The following is a 20385-nucleotide window of genomic DNA, read 5'->3' as shown; positions in this document are numbered from 1 at the left end:
GATCGGTCTAGGATTAAAGTTTCCTCTATAAGCATTGTTTCCAAAATTATTCCTACCAACAAAATTTACATCCACATATTCATTATTATTCTCAATCAAGGTAGATAAAGGCATATCATTGGGATCAATAGAAGAACTCTTAGTAGCAAACAATCTCATAATCTCATCCATCTTTCCACTCAAAACATTAATTTCTTCTATATCATGCACTTTTTTACTAGTAGATCGTTCGGTGTGCCATTGAGAATAATTAGACATAATATTATCAAGAAGTTTTGTAGCATCTCCTAACGTGATTTCCATAAATGTGCCTCCGGCGGCCGAATCTAAAAGATTTCTAGAAGCAAAATTCAATCTGGCATAAATTTTTTGTATGATCATCCATAAATTTGAACCATGTGTAGGGCAATTGCGAATCATCAATTTCATTCTTTCCCAAGATTGGGCAACATGCTTATGATCAAGTTGTTTAAAATTCATAATATCGTTCCTAAGTGAGATGATCTTAGCGGGAGGAAAATACTTAGAGATAAAAGCATCTTTGCATTTGTTCCAAGAATCAATACTATTTTTAGGCAAAGACGAAAACCAAACTTTAGCACGATCTCTAAGTGAAAACGGAAATAACTTCAATTTAACAATATCATTATCCGTATCCTTTTTCTTTCGCATCTCACACAAATCAACAAAGTTATTTAGATGAGTAGCGGCATCTTCACTAGGAAGGCCGGAGAATTGATCTTTCATAACAAGATTCAGTAAAGCAACATTGATTTCACAAGATTCAACATCATTAAGAGGAGCAATCAGAGTACTAAGGTAATCATTATTATTAGTATTGGAGAACTCACACAATTTGGTATTATCTTGCGCCATGGCGACAAGTAATCCAACACACAAGCAAACAGAAAAAGGCAAACGAGAGAGAGAGGAGGAAGAAGGCAAGCGGAAAAGAGAGGAGATTGGGAAAGAGAAGGAGAATAAAACAGCAAGGGTGGAGTGGGGGAGAGGAAAACAAGAGGCAAAAGGCAAATAATGTAAATGCGAGGGAGATGAGTTTGTGATGAGTACTTGGTATGTCTTGACTTGAGCGAAGACCTCCCCGGCAATGGCGCCAGAAATCCTTCTTGCTATGTCTTGAGGTTGCGTTGGTTTTCCTTGAAGAGGAAAGGGTGATGCAACACAATAGCGTAAGTATTTCCCTCAGTTTTTGAGAACCAAGGTATCAATCCAGTAGGAGGCTCCTCACAAGTCCCACGAACCTACACAAACAAACAAAGAACTCGCAACCAACGCGATAAAGGGGTTGTCAATCCCTTCACGGCCACTTGTGAAAGTGAGATCTGATAGAGATAATATGATAAGATAAATATATTTTTGGTATTTTATAATATAGATGCAGAAAATAAAGATGCAAATCAAAGTAGATTGGAAACTTATATGATAAAGGATAGATCCGGGGGCCATAGGTTTCACTAGAGGCTTCTCTCAAGATAGCATAAGTATTATGGTGGGTGAACAAATTACTGTCGAGCAATTGATAGAAAAGCGAATAATTATGAGATTATCTAGGCATGATCATGTATATAGGCATCACGTCCGTAACAAGTAGACCGACTCCTGCCTGCATCTACTACTATTACTCCACACATCGACTGCTATCTAGCATACATCTAGAGTATTAAGTTCATAAGAACAGAGTAACGCATTAAGAAAGATGACATGATGTAGAGGGATAAACTCAAGCAATATGATATAAACCCCATCTTTTTATCCTTGATGGCAACAATACAATTCGTGCCTTGCAACCCTTTCTGTCACTGGGTAAGGACACCGCAAGATTGAACCCAAAGCTAAGCACTTCTCCCATGGCAAGAAAGATCAATCTAGTAGGCCAAACCAAATCAATAATTTGAAGAGACTTGCAAAGATAACTCAATCATACATAAAAGAATTCAGAGAAGATTCAAATATTATTCATAGATAAACTTGATCATAAACCCACAATTCATCGGATCTCGACAAACACACCGCAAAAAGAGATTACATGAAAGAGATCTCCACAAGAGAGGGGGAGAACATTGTATTGAGATCCAAAAAGAGAGAAGAAGCTATCTAGCTAATAACTATGGACCCGAAGGTCTGTGGTAAACTACTCACAACTCACTGGAGGGGCTATGGTGTTGATGTAGAAGCCCTCCATGGTGGATTCCCCCTCCGGCAGAACACCGACGACGGCTCCAAGATGGGATCTCGCGGATACAGAAGGTTATGGTGGTGGAAATATTTCTTCGGTGGCTCCCTGGATGTTTTCGGGGTATGTAGGCTTATATAGGAGGAAGAAGTACGTCAGTGGCCGCCCGAGGGGCCCACGAGACAGGGGGGCGCGCCTAGGAGGGGTGGGCGCGCCCTCCTATCTTTTGGCCGCCTTGGCTGCTTCTTGGCTTGAACTCCAAGTCCTATGGATCACGTTCGTTCCAAAAATCACGCTCCCGAAGGTTTCATTCCGTTTGGACTCCGTTTGATATTCCTTTTCTTCGAAATACTGAAATAGGCAAAATAACAGCAATACGGGCTGGGCCTCCGGTTAGTAGGTTAGTCCCAAAAATGATATAAATGTGTAAAATAAAGCCCATAGACATACAAAATAGGTAATATAATAGCATGGAACAATAAAAAATTATGGATACATTGGAGACGTATCAGGACTCCAAACAATCTTCGGTAAATCATATCACATAAACTCATAATACCAATCGTCATCGAACGTTAAGCGTGCGGACCCTACAGGTTCGAGAACTATGTAGACATGACTGAGACACGCCTCTGGTCAATAACCAATAGCGGAACCTGGATGCTCATATTGGTTCCTACATATTCTACGAAGATCTTTTTCGGTCAAACCGCATAACAACATACGTTGTTCCCTTTGTCATCGGTATGTTACTTGCCCGAGATTCAATCGCCGGTATCTCAATACCTAGTTCAATCTCGTTACCGGCAAGTCTCTTTACTCGTTCCAGAATACTTCATCCCGCAACTAACTCATTAGTCACAATGCTTGCAAGGCTTATTGTGATGAGTATTACCGAGAGGGCCCAGAGATACCTCTCCGAAACACGGAGTGACAAATCCTAATATCGATCTATGCCAACCCAACAAACACCTTCGGAGTCACCTGTAGAGCACCTTTATAATCACCCATTTATGTTGTTACGTTTGGTAGCACACAAAGTGTTCCTACGGTATACAGGAGTTGCATAATCTCATAGTCTGAGGAACTTGTATAAGTCATGAAGAAAGCAATAGCAATGAAACTGACACGATCATAATGCTAAGCTAACGGATGGGTCATGTCCATCACATCATTCTCCGAATGATGTGATCCCGTTAATCAAATGACAACACATGTCTATGGTTAGGAAACATAACCATCTTTGATTAACGAGCTAGTCAAGTAGAGGCATACTAGGGACTATATGTTTTGTCTATGTATTCACACATGTACTAAGTTTCTAGTTAATACAATTCTAGCATGAATAATAAACATTTATCATGAATTAATGAAATAAATAATAACTTTATTATTGCCTCTAAGGAATATTTCCTTCAGCTCTTGCCGTGGAGGAGGATCTTGAGCCACTTGCTCCTCGTGCTCCGCTTGGTTAGCTTGACGTCGAGGGTGTGGAATTCTTGCTCGGTTCCTCATTTATTGAAGTTCTTCATGACGTGCAACTTCTTCTTGGCGTTCATGACGGATTGCCTCTTCTTTAGACGTACTTGACGGTTTCACGCATTGACGACTTGAGTTGATATCATAGCGCTTGTTGGGCTTGTTCCTCACGACGTTGTTTCTCTTGTCGAAGGGCATCACCATCTTGTTGTTCTTGTCGATCTTGTCATATTGGATCTTGCTCTTGGACTGGAGGTTCATTAGCTTGTTGTCGTTGGTGTTCACGTTCACAAAGACGGCCTTGTAAACCATTACCATGAAATGGGTTTTGTGGAGCTTGATGAACTTCATGGTCTTGATGATGATGCGAACGAGCTCGTGGAGGACTTGCATCCGAAGAAGATTGCAAAGAATGTCGACTTGAGTGGCTCTGTCTTGAGTAGGACGAAGAGGTAGAAGAGCGGTTGACCAATAAGGCACGAATCTCGTCCATTCTTGGATTGCTCTCTTGTTTTTGTTCATCGAGCTTGTTGTCGAAGTAGTCTCGTGTACGTTGCTCGGATTGTCGCAAGTCGATAGAGAGTAGGTCGAGGCATTCGCTCAATGCTTCATTCTCTTGATGCAATGCTCTTTGCATGCTGAAGAGGTGGTTCTTGGTGACGTAGTTGTTCGGGTCCTCATCTTGCTCGATGAAGAGTGGGTTGGTAGAAGTAGTTAGCCTATCCATCATTACAAGTAAATGTGTGAGTGGGAGAAAGAGAAGAACTATACCAAATGTACCTTAACCAATGTTGAGAATGGATCAATGATCACTCAATGATGTAACAAGGAAATATCACAATTGGTACAGGTTCCCGTCAATTTCTCACACCTACACAAATAAAGCTTTTGGTGGAGCTTGGTTAGGATGGTGGCACAAATTTATGCAATTGTTAGCAAGAATCAAGTAATGTTGAAAACGATTCACAAATTAATGCAACAAGTAGACCAATAGCAAAATGGCACACAGAAGCACACACACATAGATAGATAAATTGGGCCATGCAACCAAGGAATGAGCTCAAAATGTGGAGTCCATGGAAAATGTTCTTGTTGCACAACTCTAGAGAGGCGCTAGCACAATTGCACAATAGGCGGATACGAGACTTGTGCACAACCTACAAAGCAAAAATGCAGCGACTTCTATCCCAAGTATGCTATATATGTATGATGTTCCTGTGGTATGATCCAAGATGATCGAGTATGACAATCTTAATGTAGTATGATGCTATGGTTCTTGCTTATAAGATCTTTGCTTATATTTCTCTTTTGCTTAAAAGCTTGTTTGGCTCTTTGTCTTTTGATCTCTTTTGTATGCCACTTATGGGAAGCTTCACGAACCAAGATAGCAATTGTGTATATGCGATGACAACCATGTGACACAATAGATGATATCAAGATGCTTGTACCAAGATGATATGGTATGTATGCAATGGGAAACTATGATCACTAATGTACACAAGTAACATTGCCGCCAATACTCAAAGGCTAGTCTCGATGGACAAGAGACGCAAAAGGAAGGCCATAGGGTTATCAATGCAATGGCAAGGAGTACACAAAGGTGTTGTCGAGGTTATTGTCCTTGCTTACGGTTGAGAGTGTCAAAATGGTGAAGTAATGGTCGTTGTCGATGACAAGTCCGTGGCAAAGATGAGTGGTGGTAATTCCAATGTCGAATCGTCCATAAGTATCCAAAACATGTTAGGAAACGGAAACCGCAACTCAAATTCTCAAAACCAAACGTATCAAAATTGTCAGAGTTGATAGCGGGTAAGCGATGGTGGTTGCGGAAAGCGGTGGTGGTTTGCCGAAGTGCAAAGTGTGGTTATGGGACTGGTGGTGCGGAAGGTGTAGTGGGCGGCTGAAAATTTTCAAAGGAAAAATTCAATTTCGTCAGGAAACATCGGACGACCGGTGGCTATCGGATGTCCGGTGCATGGGTGATTTCGGGCATGGGATGAACTCTAGGAATCGTGATGGAGATGGAAATTGGGGGCAAAATTGGACGAATTTTGTGGATGGATATGACGGGGAAAGCTAGATCCACTCGTGGCAAAGAAAATCCATGGATCAAATTCAACAGAACTTCACCAAAACCAATGAATCACAAAAAATTGGGGCTATTTTGTGGGGATTTTCTAAATTGGGACAAAATCAATAAAATCAGGCTAGAAAACGAGGGGTAGGGGATCCAAATTCGTGATCAACCATGGCTCATGCTACCAAGATGATTGATACATCTCCGTCATATCTATAATTTTTGATTGTTTCATGCCAATATTATACAACTTTCACATACTTTTGGCAACATTTATATGATTTATTGGACTAACCTATTGATCCAGTGCCCAATATTAGTTCCTGTTTTTTGCATGTTTTTTGTTTTGCAGAATATCCATATCAAACAAAGTCCAAACGTGATAAAAATTTACGGAGAATTATTTTGGAATATATGTGAATTTTGGGAGGTCGAATCAACGCAAACGGGGCCCCACATCCCCAAGATACACCAGGGCACGCCACAGGCCCCAGGTGCACCCAAGTATCTTGTGCCCTGTTCGTACGTTGGTTGGAGCTCTACTTCGGGTGCAAGGAAGCTTATATCTGGAAGAAAATCATGTTAAAATCTCAACACAATCAGAGTTACGGATCTCTGGGAATATAAGAAACGGTTTTCGGCCAGATCTGGGGGACGCGAAACAGAAGAGAACAGAGAGGGAGATCCAATCTCGGAGGGGCTCCTGCCCCTCCACCACCATGGAGGATATGGACCAGAGGGGGAACTCTGCTCCCATCTAGGGGGGAGGCAAAGGAAGAAGAAGAAGAAGGAGGGGGGCATCTCTCCCCTTCTCTCCCGGTGGTGCCGGAGTGCCGCCGGGGCTAGGACCGTCACGACGATCTACACCAACAACCTTGCTACCTCCAATGCCAACTTTCTCCCCCTCCATGCAACGGTGTATACCCCTTCTCCCCACTGTAATCTCTACTTAAACATGGTGCTCAAGACTATATATTATTTCCCAATGATATGTGGTTATACTATGATGTTTGAGTAAATTCGTTTTGTCCTGTGGGCTAATCGTGATCTTAGTTGGTATGATTGTATATTTTATTTATGGTGCTGTCCCACGCTGCCCTCTGTGTTGCACAAATGTGTGAAATCCCTGTTGTAGGGTGTTGCAATATGTTCATGATTCTCTTATTGTCGGTTGCGGGAGTGACAGAAGCCTAAGCACGGATAGGTGGGTTGTTGCGTATGGGAGTAAAGAGGACTTGATACTTAATGCTATGGTTGGGTTTTATGACCTTCATGATCTTTAGTAGTTGCGGATGCTTGCTAGAGTTCCAACCATAAGTGCATATGATCCAAGTAGAGAAAGTTATAGGGAAACGTAGCATGCAATTTCAAAAAAAAATCCTACGCTCATGCAAGATCTATCTAGGATATGCATAGCAACTAAAGGGGGAGAGTGTGTCCATGTACCCTCGTATACCTAAAGCGGAAGCGTTAACTTAACGCGGTTGATGTAGTCGAACGTCTTCTCGAATCAACCGATCAAGTACCAAACGTACGACACCTCCTAGTTCTGCACATGTTCAGCTCGATGACGTCCCTCGAACTCTTGATCCAGTAGAGGCATGAAGGATTCGATGAGTTCCATCAGCACGACGACATGATGATGATGTTGATGAAGTGATCTGCGCAGGGCTTCGCCTAAGCACTACAACAATATGAACGGAGGAGTAAATGGTGGAGGGGGGCACCACACACGGCTAAATAATTGATGTGCTTTGTGGTGCTCCCCACCCCCGTATATTAAGGAGGAGGGGAGGAGGCCAGCCACAAGGGGCGCACCAAGGAGGGGGGAGTCCTACTAGGACTCCGCTCCTAGTAGGATTCACCCCCCTCATTTTTCCTTCAACCGGAGGGGGAAAAGGGGAAGGAGAGGGAGAGGGAGCAGGAAAGGGGGTGGCGCCCCCTTCCCTACTCCAATTTGGCCTCCTCCCTTGTGTGAGGCGCACCATCCCCTTATGGGCTCGTTAGCCTCCCTCCTATGGCCCATATGGCCCATATCTTCCACCGGGGGGGGGGGGGTTCCGATAACCCCTCCGGTACTCCGGTTTGTACCCAATACACTCCGGAACCCTTCCGATGTCCAAATACCACCTTCCAACATATCAATCTTTACCTCTCGATCATTTCGAGACTCCTCGTCATGTCCGTGAACTCATCCGGGACTCTGAAAATGTCCGGTCACCAAAACACATATAATACATATCATCATCGAACGTTAAGCGTGCGGACCCTACGAGTTCTAGAACTATGTAGACATGACCGAGACACCTCTCCGGTCAATAACCAATAGCGGAACCTAGATGCTCATATTGGTTCCTGCTACGTCTTGAGCTTGCGTCGGTTTTCCTCGAAGAGGAGAGGGTGATGCAGCAATAGTAGCGTAAGTATTTCCCTCAGTTTTTGAGAACCAAGGTATCAATCCAGTAGGAGGCTCCTCAAAAGTCCCACACACCTACACAAACAAACTGAGAACTCACAACCAATGCGATAAAGGGGTTGTCAATCCCTTCACGTCCACTTGCAAAAGTGAGATCTAATAAAGATAGTAAGATAAGATAAATATATTTTTGGTATTTTATAATATAGATGCAAAAAAGTAAAGATGCAAATAAAAGTAGATTGGAAGCAAATATGATAAGAGATAGACCTGGGGGCCATAGGTTTCACTAGAGGATTCTCTCAAGATAGCATAGGTATTACGGTGGGTGAACAAATTACTGTCGAGCAATTGATAGAAAAGCGAATAATTATGAGATTATCTAAGCTTGATCATGTATATAGGCATCACGTCCATAACAAGTAGACCGACTCCTGCCTGCATCTACTACTATTACTCCACACATCGACCGACTCCTGCCTGCATCTAGAGTATTAAGTTCATAAGAACAGAGTAACGCATTAAGCAAGATGACATGATGTAGAGGGATAAACTCAAGCAATATGATATAAACCCCATCTTGTTATCCTCGATGGCAACAATACAGTACGTGCCTTGCAACCCTTTCTATCACTGGGTAAGGACACCACAAGATTGAACCTCCCATGGCAAGAAAGATCAATCTAGTAGGCCAAACCAAACTGATAATTCGAAGAGACTTGCAAAGATAACTCAATCATACATAAAAGAATTCAGAGAAGATTCAAATATTATTCATAGATAAACTTGATCATAAACCCACAATTCATCGGATCTCGACAAACACACCGCAAAAAGAGTTTACATCGAATAGATCTCCACAAGAGAGGGGGAGAACATTGTATTGAGATCCAAAAAGAGAGAAGAAGCCATCTAGCTAATAACTATGGACCCGTAGGTCTGTGGTAAACTACTCACAACTCATCGGAGAGGCAAGGATGTTGATGTAGAAGCCCTCCGTGGTCGATTACACCTCCGACAGAGTGCCGACGAAGGCTCCAAGATGGGATCTCACGGATACAAAAGGTTACGGTGGTGGAAATTGTGTTTCGGTCCTCGATGTTTTCGGGGTACGCAGGCTTATATAGGAGGAGGAAGTACGTCGGTGGACGCCCGAGGGACCCACGAGACAGGGGGGCGCGCCCTACAGGGGGGCGCGGGGGGAGGGGGGCTCCTATCTCGTGGGAGCCTTGGCTGCTTCTTGACTTGCACTCCAAGTCCTCTGGATCACGTTCGTTCCAAAAATTACGCTCCCAAAGGTTTCATTCTGTTTGGACTCCGTTTGATATTCCTTTTCTTCGAAATACTGAAATAGGAGAAAAACAGCAATACGGGCTGGGCCTCCGGTTAGTAGGTTAGTCCCAAAAATGATATAAATGTGTAAAATAAAGCCCATAAACATCCAAAAGGGGTAATATAATAGCATGGAACAATCAAAAATTATAGATACGTTGGAGACGTATCAAGCATCCCCAAGCTTAATTCCTGCTCGTCCTCGAGTAGGTAAATGATAAAAAAGAGAATTTTTGATGTGGAATGCTACCTAGCATAAATCTCAATGTAATTTTCTTTAATGTGGCATGAATGTTCAGATCCAAATGATTCAAAATAAAAGTTCATATTGATAAAAGAAATAGTAACACTTCAAGCATATTAATCAAAGCAATCATGTCTTCTCAAAATAACATGGCAAAAGAAAGTTCATCCCTACAAAATCGTATAGTTAGGCTATGCTTCATTTTCATCACACAAAGATGTTCCCAACTTCTATACCCCCGATGACAAGCCAAGCAATTGTTTCATCCTTAAATAATCTCAAACTTTTTCAACCTTTATGCAATATATGAGCGTGAGCCATGGATATAGCACTATGGGTGGAACAGAATATGATGATGGGGATTGTGTGGAGAAGACAGAAAAGGAGAAAGTCTCACATTGACGAGGATAATCAATGGGATATGGAGATGCCCATCAATTGATGTCAACATGAGGAGTAGGGATTGCCATGCAACGGATGCACTAGAGCTATAAATGAATGCTCAACAAAAGAAAACTAGTGGGTGTGCATCCAACTTGCTTGCTCACAAAGACCTAGGGCATTTGAGGAAGCCCATCGTAGGAATATACAAGCCAAGTTCTATAATGAAAAATTCCCACTAGTATGAAAAAGACAACTTATGAGACTCACTATATGAAGAACAAGGTGCTACTTTGAAGCACAACATATGAGACTCACTACATGAAGAACAAGGTGCTACTTTGAAGCACAAGTGTGGAAAAAGAGATAGTAGCATTGCCCTTTTTATTTTTATTTTTATTTTTTTGGGACTTTTTTTCTTTTGGCCTTTCTTCTTTTTTTTCTTTTTTTCTTTGGGCAATGCTCTAAAAATGATGATCATCACACTTCTATTGATTACAACATAAGAATTACAACTCGAAACTAGAACAAGATATGACTCTATATGAATGCCTCCGGCGGTGTACCGGGATGGTACAATGAATCAAGAGTGACATGTATGAAAAATAATGCATGGTGGCTTTGCCACAAATACGATGTCAACTACATGATCATGCAATGGCAATATGACAAAAGTAATGTATGTCATGATGATGATGAATGGAACGGTGGAAAGTTGCATGGCAATATATCTTGGAATGGCTATGGAAATGCCATAAATAGGTAGGTATGGTGGCTGTTTTGACTTTGAGGAATATATAAGGAGGTTTATGTGTGATAGAGCGTATCATATCACGGGGTTTGGATGCACCGGCGAAGTTTGCACCAACTCTCAAGGTGAGAAAGGGCAATGCACGGTACCGAAGAGGCTAGCAATGGCGGAAAGGTAAAAGTGCGTATAATCCATGGACTCAACATTACTCAAAAAGAACTCATATACTTATTGCAAAAATTTAGAGGTCATCAAAAATCAAGTACTACGCGCATTCTCCTAGGGGGATAGATTGGTAGGGAAAGACCATCGCTCGTCCCCGACCGTCACTCATAAGGATGCACAAGCTAGGTACACTTCATGTTTCAAATTTGTTACAGAACTTTAACCATACGTGCATGCTACGGGACTTGCTAACTTAAACACAAGTATTCTTTAAATTCATAATCACCCAACTAGCATGACTTTAATATCACTACCTCCATATCTCAAAACAATTATCAAGTATCAAATTGATCATAGCATCCAATTCACTTCCTATGATAGTTTTTATTATACCCAACTTGGATGCTCACCATTCTAGGACCAATTTATAACCATAGCAAATACCATGCTGTTCTAAAAGACTCTCAAAATAATATAAGTGAAGCATGAGAGACTAGAAATTTCTGTAAAATCAAGTCACCACCATGCTCTAAAAGATATAAGTGAAGCACTAAAGCAAAAACTATCAAGCTCAAAAGATTTAAGTGAAGCACATTGAGTATTCTAGCAAATTCTAATCAAATAGGCTTCTCCAAAAAGGTGTGTACAGCAAGGATGATTGTGGTTAAACTAAAAAGTAAAGACTAATATAATACACGATGCTCCAAGCAAAACACATATCATGTGGCGAATAAAAATATAGCTCCAAGTAAAGTTAACAATGAACGAAGACGAAAGAGGGGATGCCTTACCGGGGCATCCACAAGCTTAGGCTTTTGGTTATCCTTGAATATCTTGGGGTGCCTTGGGCATCCCCAAGCTTAGGCTCTTGCCACTCTTTATTCCATAGTCCATAAAAGCTTTACCCAAAACTTGAAAACTTCACAACACAAAACTCAACAGGAAATCTTATAAGCTCCGTTAGTGAAAGAAAACAAAACCACCACATAAGGTACTGTAATGAACTCATTCTTTATTTATTTTGGTGTTAAACCTACTGTATTCTAACTTCTATATGGTTTATAAACTATTTTACTAGCCATAGATGCATCAAAATAAGCAAACAGCACACGAAAAACAGAATCTGTCAAAAACAGAACAGTCTGTAGCAATCTGTAACTAACGCTAACTTCTGGAACTCAAAAAATCTTACCAAAATAGTACGTACTGGAAAATTTGTTTATTGATCAGCAGAAAAAAGAATCAATGCAAAATCACGTTTCTGTTATTTATTGAATTTTTTCTCGTGAGCGCAAAGTTTCTGTTTTTCAGCAGAATCAAATCAACTATCATCATAGTTTATCCTATAGGTTCTACTTGGCACAAACACTAACAAAAAGATAAAAACACAACTAAACAGAAAGTAGAAGCAAAAACTTATTACTAAACAGGAATAAAAACAAAGAACACAAAGAAAATTTGGGTTGCCTCCCAACTAGCGCTATCGTTTAACGCCCCTAGCTAGGCACAAAAGCAAAGATAGATCTAACGAGTGCCATCTTTGGCACTTGATTCATAAGTAGCCCGCATGATAGATTCATAAGGTAATTTGACTTTATTTCTTGGAAAGTGCTCCATGCCTTTCTTTAATGGAAATTGGAATCTAATATTCCCTTCCTTCATATGAATAATCGCGCCAATCGTTCTAAGAGAAGGTCTACCAAGAATAATAGGGCAAGAAAGATTGCAATCAATATCAAGAACGATAAAATCCACGGGCACCAAATTTCTATTTGCAACAATAAGAACATCATTGATTCTTCCCATTGGCTTTTTAATGGTGGAATCCGCAAGGTGCAAATTTAACGAGCAATCATCAAGATCATGGAAACCTAAAATATGACATAAAGTTTTCGGAATCGTGGAAACACTAGCACCCAAATCACACAAAGAAAAACACTCATGATCTTTAATTCTAATATTTATAGTAGGTTACCACTCATCATTAAGTTTTCTAGGTATGGAGACTTCCAAATTAAGTTTTTCATCATAAGATTGCATCAAAGCATCAACAATATGTTTGGTAAAAGCTTTGTTTTGACTATAAGCATGAGGAGAATCAACAGCAGATTGCAACAAGGAATTACAACCTTTTAAAGAACAATTTTCATAATCAAATTCCTTGAAATCCGAGATAGTGGGTTCAATACTATTTAAAGTTGTGACTTCTCCAATCTTACTTTTACCAAAATTAGCATCAAGATCTAAAAACTCCGAATTTTTGGGACGCCTTCTAGGCAAAGTTGATTCATCATCAGTCCCATAATCATCAAAATTCATATTGCAAAACATAGATCTAATAGGAGATGCATCAATAACTTTAAGATCCTCATCATTATTTTCATGGAAACTAGAAGAACACGCTTTTATAAAGCTATCTTTTTTAGCACGCAATCTAGCTGTTCTTTCCTTACACTCATCAATGGAAATTCTCATTACTTTGAGAGACTCATTGATATCATGCTTAGGAGGATAAGATCTAAGTTTAAGAGAATCAACATCAAGCAAAAGTCTATCAACGTTCCTAGCCAAATCGTCAACTTTGAGCAATTTTTCTTCAAGCAAAGCATTAAAATTCTTTTGAGAAATCATAACTTCTTTCACACTATTCTCAAAATCAGAGGGCAACTTATTGAAATTACCATAAGAATTATTGTAGGAATTTCCGTAATTATTAGAGGAATTACTAGGGAACGGTCTAGCATTAAAGTTTCCTCTATAAGCATTGTTTCCAAAACTATTCCTACCAACAAAATTCACATCCATAGATTCATTATTATTCTCAATCAAGGAAGACAAAGGCATATCATTGGGATCAAAAGGAGTGTTTTTAGTAGAAAACAATTTCGTAAGTTCATCCATCTTTCCACTCAAAACATTGATGTCTTCTATACACTACTAGGGAAAACCCTATACACAGAATCTTAGCAGCAACGCGGCTCAAAATGGAGCGCTGCTGCTAATTAGCAGTAGCGCGGGTGTGGAAAACACGCTACTGACAAGTGTTTACCAGTAGCGCGCTCTGTGTAACACGCGCTGCTACAAATATCGACCGACAGTGCCCCCTCACCTCCATTTAGTAGCAGTGCAGTATCGCTACCCGCGCTACTGCTAAAGCTGTAGTAGTAGCGCGGTTTTTCTGAGGTCGCTGCTGCTAATTTTCAAATTGGACACACTTTTTGTCCCGGTTAGCAGTAGCGCTTCTGACGAAAGCGCGCTGCTGCTACTTCCTTATCAGCAGCGCGTTTTCCGTCCCGCGCTACTGCTAATCCGCACCAACCCACCACCTTTTCCCCACCGTCCCCCCTCCCCCTCCTCTCTTCCCTTTCCCCTACCTCCCACATGCTCCCAATCTCACTCTTCTTCTTCCTCAATACTTCTCCCCCATTACTCTCTCTCTTCTATCTACCTTTCTCTCTCTTCATTACTCCTACCTAACTACACCACCTCCATTAATGCATCTCCTTTCTCTTTTTCCTTCCCCTCCACTAGTTGAAGTTGTCTCCTCCCAAATTAGGTAGCTAGGTAGATGTAGGATTTAGTTAAGTGACCTATTTGCCCCCTAACTAGATCTATGTTTGTCAAGAAGAGCTTTGTGCACTTTTGATCTCCCTACAACATCATCTCCACCGTGTGCTCGATCTCGAGATAGGTGATGAAAATTTCATGCTTTTGCAAAATGGAAATATGTTTATGTGTGTGTGATATGTTTGTGGAAATTGTGTGTGTGGCATGAGTTGACGCCAAATTGTGCTTTTGAGTTGCCTATGTTTTGCCGAAATGTCGATTTATTTCCGTTTCGGCGAATTCCGGGCAAACTCTAGATCCATATATGTCCTATTTTTAGGGAAGGTCATGCCGAATTTTTGTATGACTTTGATGCATACACGCATTTTTATAATCAATTTGTTTATTATTACCGTGCAGAGTTGACGATGGTCAGTGGAACGATGGTGGACAGGTGGTTGCGGTCGGCGGTGCAGGACATGAAAGAAAATAACCGGACAGAGGTTTTATGTCTGTGTCGAAAATGCAAATGATTAGTTTGGCTCGACCCCTATGACGATGGTCGTGTCGAGGCGCACCTGCTCATGACTGGTTTCATGGATGGCTATACTCGGTGGATAACTGAAGATGAGGATGATGATGTTGAGGATGCCGACGGGGCAGGCAATGATGACACGGGGCAAGACGAAGAGATGATCGATAATGGCGGCGGGGAAGAGGTCGGACATGGCGGCGGAGAAGGGGCCGGACATGGCGGAGGAGAAGGGGCCAGACATGGCGGCGGAGAGAACGACATGGACTCCACGCAGCAGAGATCATCGGTACTAAGTTCAATCGTGCGGGACCCTCATGTTCAAGCATTGCTTTGCAAGGAGACGAGTACTGAGAGAGCTGCTTCTAGAGAGGAGGCTAAGCTGGAGCAACTGGTGGTAGACTCGAACACTCCATTGTATGATGGTTGCAATCCTGAGGTGACCCGCTTGAGTTTCATGCTCCAACTCCTGAAGACGAAGGCTAAAAACAAATGGACCGACACTAGCCTCAATGAGCATCTCAAGTACCTAAAGGATGTTCTTCCCGCGGGTAATCTATGTCCTACTAGTGTTGATGAGGCCAAGAAGATCGTGTGCCCTCTTGATCTGCCACACGTTAGATACCATGCATGCATAAACGATTGCATAATTTATCATAAGGAGCACGCGGAAAAAACAAGTTGTCTGGTGTGCAATGCTTCTCGATACAAGAAGGCCGGGAAGAAATGTCCCCAGAAAGTTGTATGGTACTTACTGATCACTCCCCGTCTCCAGAGGTATTTTGTAGATCCCAAGGAAGCAAAGCTAATGCGCTGGCACACGGAGAGGAAGAAGCCCGACGATGGAGATGATCCGAAGCGGAAACACGTGAAGGATGGAAGCCAGTGGAGAGCGTCGAACAACTTCTATCGGTATTTTGAATGTGATGCAAGGAACATCGTGCTCGGCGCGTGTACCGATGGCATGAATCCGTTTGGCAACCAGAACACCAACCATAGCACATGGCCCGTGTTTGTATGGATGTACAACCTCCCCCCTGGTTGTGCATGAAATCGAAGTACATTCACATGAGCATGCTTATTCAAGGGCCGAAACAACCAGGAAATAATATTAATTTGTATCTGGGGCTACTTCAAGAGGAGTTAGACACATTATGGAAAACACCGGCCAAGACATGGGATGCCAGCAAAGGCGAGTATTTCAACATGAGAGCCGCACTGATCACGACAGTGCAGGACTATCTCGGTTACGGATATGTGGCAGGCCAGGTGTACTATGGATATTGCGGATGCACACGGTGCATGGATGATACGACGTCTCAGCAGCTAACGTCAAGGAAAGATGGCGGGTCTGGGAAAATCATGTACATGGGGCATCGAAGATGGCTTGAACAGGACGACCCATGGAGAAACCATGGAGATATGGTCACACTGAGAATCGAGGACCTCCACGTAAGCGGAGCGGTGCCGAAATCGATGAGCTGTTGAAAAACTGGAAGGAGTGCCCAGCACCAGGAAAGACGATGAGAAAGGCGTCGGACCCGCTGCTGAAGGTATGGAAGACGAGGTCTGTGTTCTGGGACTTGGTGTACTGGCACAAACTCGATACACCTCATTGCCTTGATAAATGCATATCTGTAAGAATGTCCTTGAGAGCTTGCTCGCAACACTGATGAACATGCCGGATAAGACCAAGGATGGGCCGAAGGCAAGAAAAGACTTGCAAGATTTGAAAATCAGGGAAGATCTGCACATGCCGCCCCGTAAAATGTCAGACGAGACAGAGACGGAGACAGAGGAACATGAGAAGAAGGGCAAGAAAATAAAGAAAGAGGATTATTGCCCCCCTTCTTGCTTCACCTTAAGTTAGGCTGAGATCAATGCCTTCTTTAAGTGCCTTACCGGAGTCAAAGTTAGTTCCGGTTACTGTGGCAAGATAAGCAGATATCTAGACATGGACAAGAAAAGGTTTAGCGGGATGAAGTCTCATGACTGTCATGTGATGATGACGCAGATACTACCTGTTGCCCTTAGAGGGATAATGGACAAGCACGTCCGTGACACGCTTATTGGTCTCTGCAACTTCTTGACGTCATCTCTCGAAAGTCGATCAGTGTGAAGCAGCTCCGAAGGCTACAGGAAGAGATCGTGGTGATACTGAATGAGCTTGAGATGTACTTCCCGCCCGCGTTCTTTGACGTGATGGTGCATCTGTGTGTCCATATTGTGGATGACATAATAGACCTGGGGCCGTCATTCCTGCACAACATGATGCCGTTTGAGAGGATGAATGGGATCATCAAAGGATTCGTTCGTAACATGTCCCGTCCGGATGGAAGCATCGTCCAGGGCTATTTGACAAAAGAGTGCATCTCTTTCTGTGAGAATTTTCTATATGGCGCAGACCAGCCGCCTGGTGTTAGTATTGGTTTGCCCGTTAACAAGCACGATGGGAGGCTCGAAGGAGATGGTCACTGCAACGGTCGCAGGGAACTGCACGTGGCATACTCAGATCGACGCAGCAACTTTGACAGAGCAAACTTGGTAGTGCTACAACACCTAGACGAGGTAGATCCTTTCGTGGCACTGCACAAAGAAATTATCGCAAAGAAGTATCGTGACCGGGGGGTATGCAGGACGAACGCCGAAGTTACTAGAGAGCACAACTCCACTTTCCTGCATTGGTTCAAAGAGCATATTATTGCTAATCCCCCGGAGGAGGGCTCTAAGGACGGATTGCTCATATACGCCTTAGCACATGGCCCCTCGCCCAACCTCGTAACCTATCAGGCATATGATATCAACGGATACACGTTCTACACGGAGGCCAAAGATATGGACAGTGATGATCAGAACTCAGGGGTGACGATGGAATGCATGACCGGCAGCGACAACGGCGCAACTGAACGATTTTATGGAAGGGTCGAGGAGATCTGGGAGCTTGATTACTCTGGACTGCACAACACGGCGATGTTCCGTGTCAGATGGGCAAAGAATGTCGAAAGAGAAAACCGGATTTTCACTACCATGAGTATACCCGACGCAAAGAACGCTACCGTGAACGCTATCGCAAAAAACGAGCCATGGGTACACGCTAAACACGTGATACAATGCTTCTTCATAACCGACCCATGCAATCCTAGTCGTGTTGTCTTGAGGAGAGGCAAAAGGAACATCATTGGAATGGATGGAGTCACCAACGAGGAAGACTATGATCAGTACGGCAACCCAATGAGGGAAGATGACGATGATGATGAAGTATACGTCAAAAGAAGAATCAATACTACATTACCTAAGAAAAATCATACTCCATGGAAAAGGCAAAGTCACAATGAGGGGCTCAATTATTCTTCGACGAACAAGAAGGGAAAGAAGCTGACTCAAAAACGAAAACGTCAGCGCCGAGGAACCATATGTTATCGGTCAAATGATGTAATATATATATATATGTTCCTATTTTGTATACACAATTAGCCATTATTATGCATGGGTCCAATGATGTAATATACATGTTCCTATTTTGCATACATATTTAACCGTCAGATGATGCAATATATATTGCCCTCCCTTCGTTCACTGCTCTCTGGAAATAAAAGTGGGAGAAAATAAAGGAAAAGAAAAAGGAAAACTGGAAGGTAGTAGTAGCGTGTTTCGTATAAACTGCTACAGCTACTGAAGGTAGTAGCAGCGCTTTTCGTACAGATCGCTGCAGCTACTGAAGGTAGTAGCAGCGCATTTTGGCCAAATGCGCTGCTGGTACATCCACTTAACCCAAAATTCTCACTATCCCTGCTTCATCCTGCCTTTTCCCCCAAATCCCCACTCTCTCTTCCCCCGTCGCTCGCCCCCGACCCTGGCGCCGGCGCTCGCCCCCGACCCGGCCCTCGCCCCCGACCCCGACCCCGGCGCCGGCGCTCGCCCCCGACCCAGGCGCTCGCCCCCGACCACGGTGCGCTCGCCCCCGACCCGTCGGCCCTCGCCTCCCTTCTCTGCTTCCTCCCCTCCCAACCTCGGCCGTCGTCGGGCCTGCCTCGTCACCCCTGCACCCTCTGTAAACCTCCCATCCCACTCTCTCTCTCTCTCTCTGCTAGGGTTCTTCGGTTAATTTACTTAGGTTTTAGTTAGGGCAGTATGTTAATTAGGTTATCTATTTAGTTATGAATTTAGCTAGGTTTCAAAATTAGCTGAATTTATATGCAAATTTGAACTAGACATGTGATATGTGGATATGTCATGTTTGGAAAATGATCCGAGTGGCCTATGTTACGCCGGAATGTTGATTCATTTCTGTTCCGGTGAATTTCAGGCGCTCGATATGTCCATTTTTTTAGCAAAGGTCATGTCGAAATTTCCCGTGAATAAAGGCATGATTTGTGCTACATAGTTGGCATATCGAGTGCTGGCACATAGATTTCTTTTTATGTCATTTCTCATTTATTCATACTTTTAGAAATAATTGAGGACACTTAATCATAGGAAACATGTCGGACAACGAAGAAACTGGGCCTTCTGACCAAGATGCACACGAGATGGATTATGAGGGTGAACAAGAGTACCTCGACTATTTGACTGCTAAGCAAGGTTTGCAGGTCGGCCTTGATGATGGTACTGACGCCGACATCGACACCGACGGCGCCGGCACCGAGACCGGTGGGGAAGGTATCGGCGGGGAAGATACCAGCGGGGAAGGTACTGGCCCCGATGCCGCTACCGAAAAGAGGAAGCATAAGAAGCAGAGGATACGAAAACTTAACAAACTAGGGATTGGACGACTTGTGATCACAAAGATGGCACTTGGCAAGTTTGAGCCATTAGAGCCAGAAGAATCTCGTGAGTGCTATGGGAACCAAGTAGGATGCATCCTACGGGAATGCGCGAGCATCAACGACGATGAATTAAGGAGTAAAGAACATTTGACGCAGTTGCTCCTAACGAAGTTGCACAAGAGATTCAAGTTCCCCGACCGGGATGATAACATAGAACAATCGTGGGATGATCCAAAGATGAAAAAGATTAACAATCACGCCATGGGCATCTTCAACAATGATTGGGCCTCCTGGAAAGGGAGGGTGAAACGAGCTATTGAGGCTGATGAACCCTTGTCCATGATTCTAGAGGAAAATCCGACACTTACAGAAGAGGAGTTCGAAAAGTTCAAGGACACTTGCGCTACCGAGGTAGCCAAGGCTAAGGCTGTGAAATTCAAGAGCCTTCAGCAAAGGAACACGAGGAAGCATCGCCTCGGAAGCCGTGGCTACCTCGGTAAAA

Source organism: Triticum aestivum, chromosome 7B (genome assembly GCF_018294505.1).
Source record: "Triticum aestivum cultivar Chinese Spring chromosome 7B, IWGSC CS RefSeq v2.1, whole genome shotgun sequence".
Lineage (NCBI taxonomy): Eukaryota > Viridiplantae > Streptophyta > Magnoliopsida > Poales > Poaceae > Triticum > Triticum aestivum.
Note: the sequence above shows the minus strand (reverse complement) of the source record.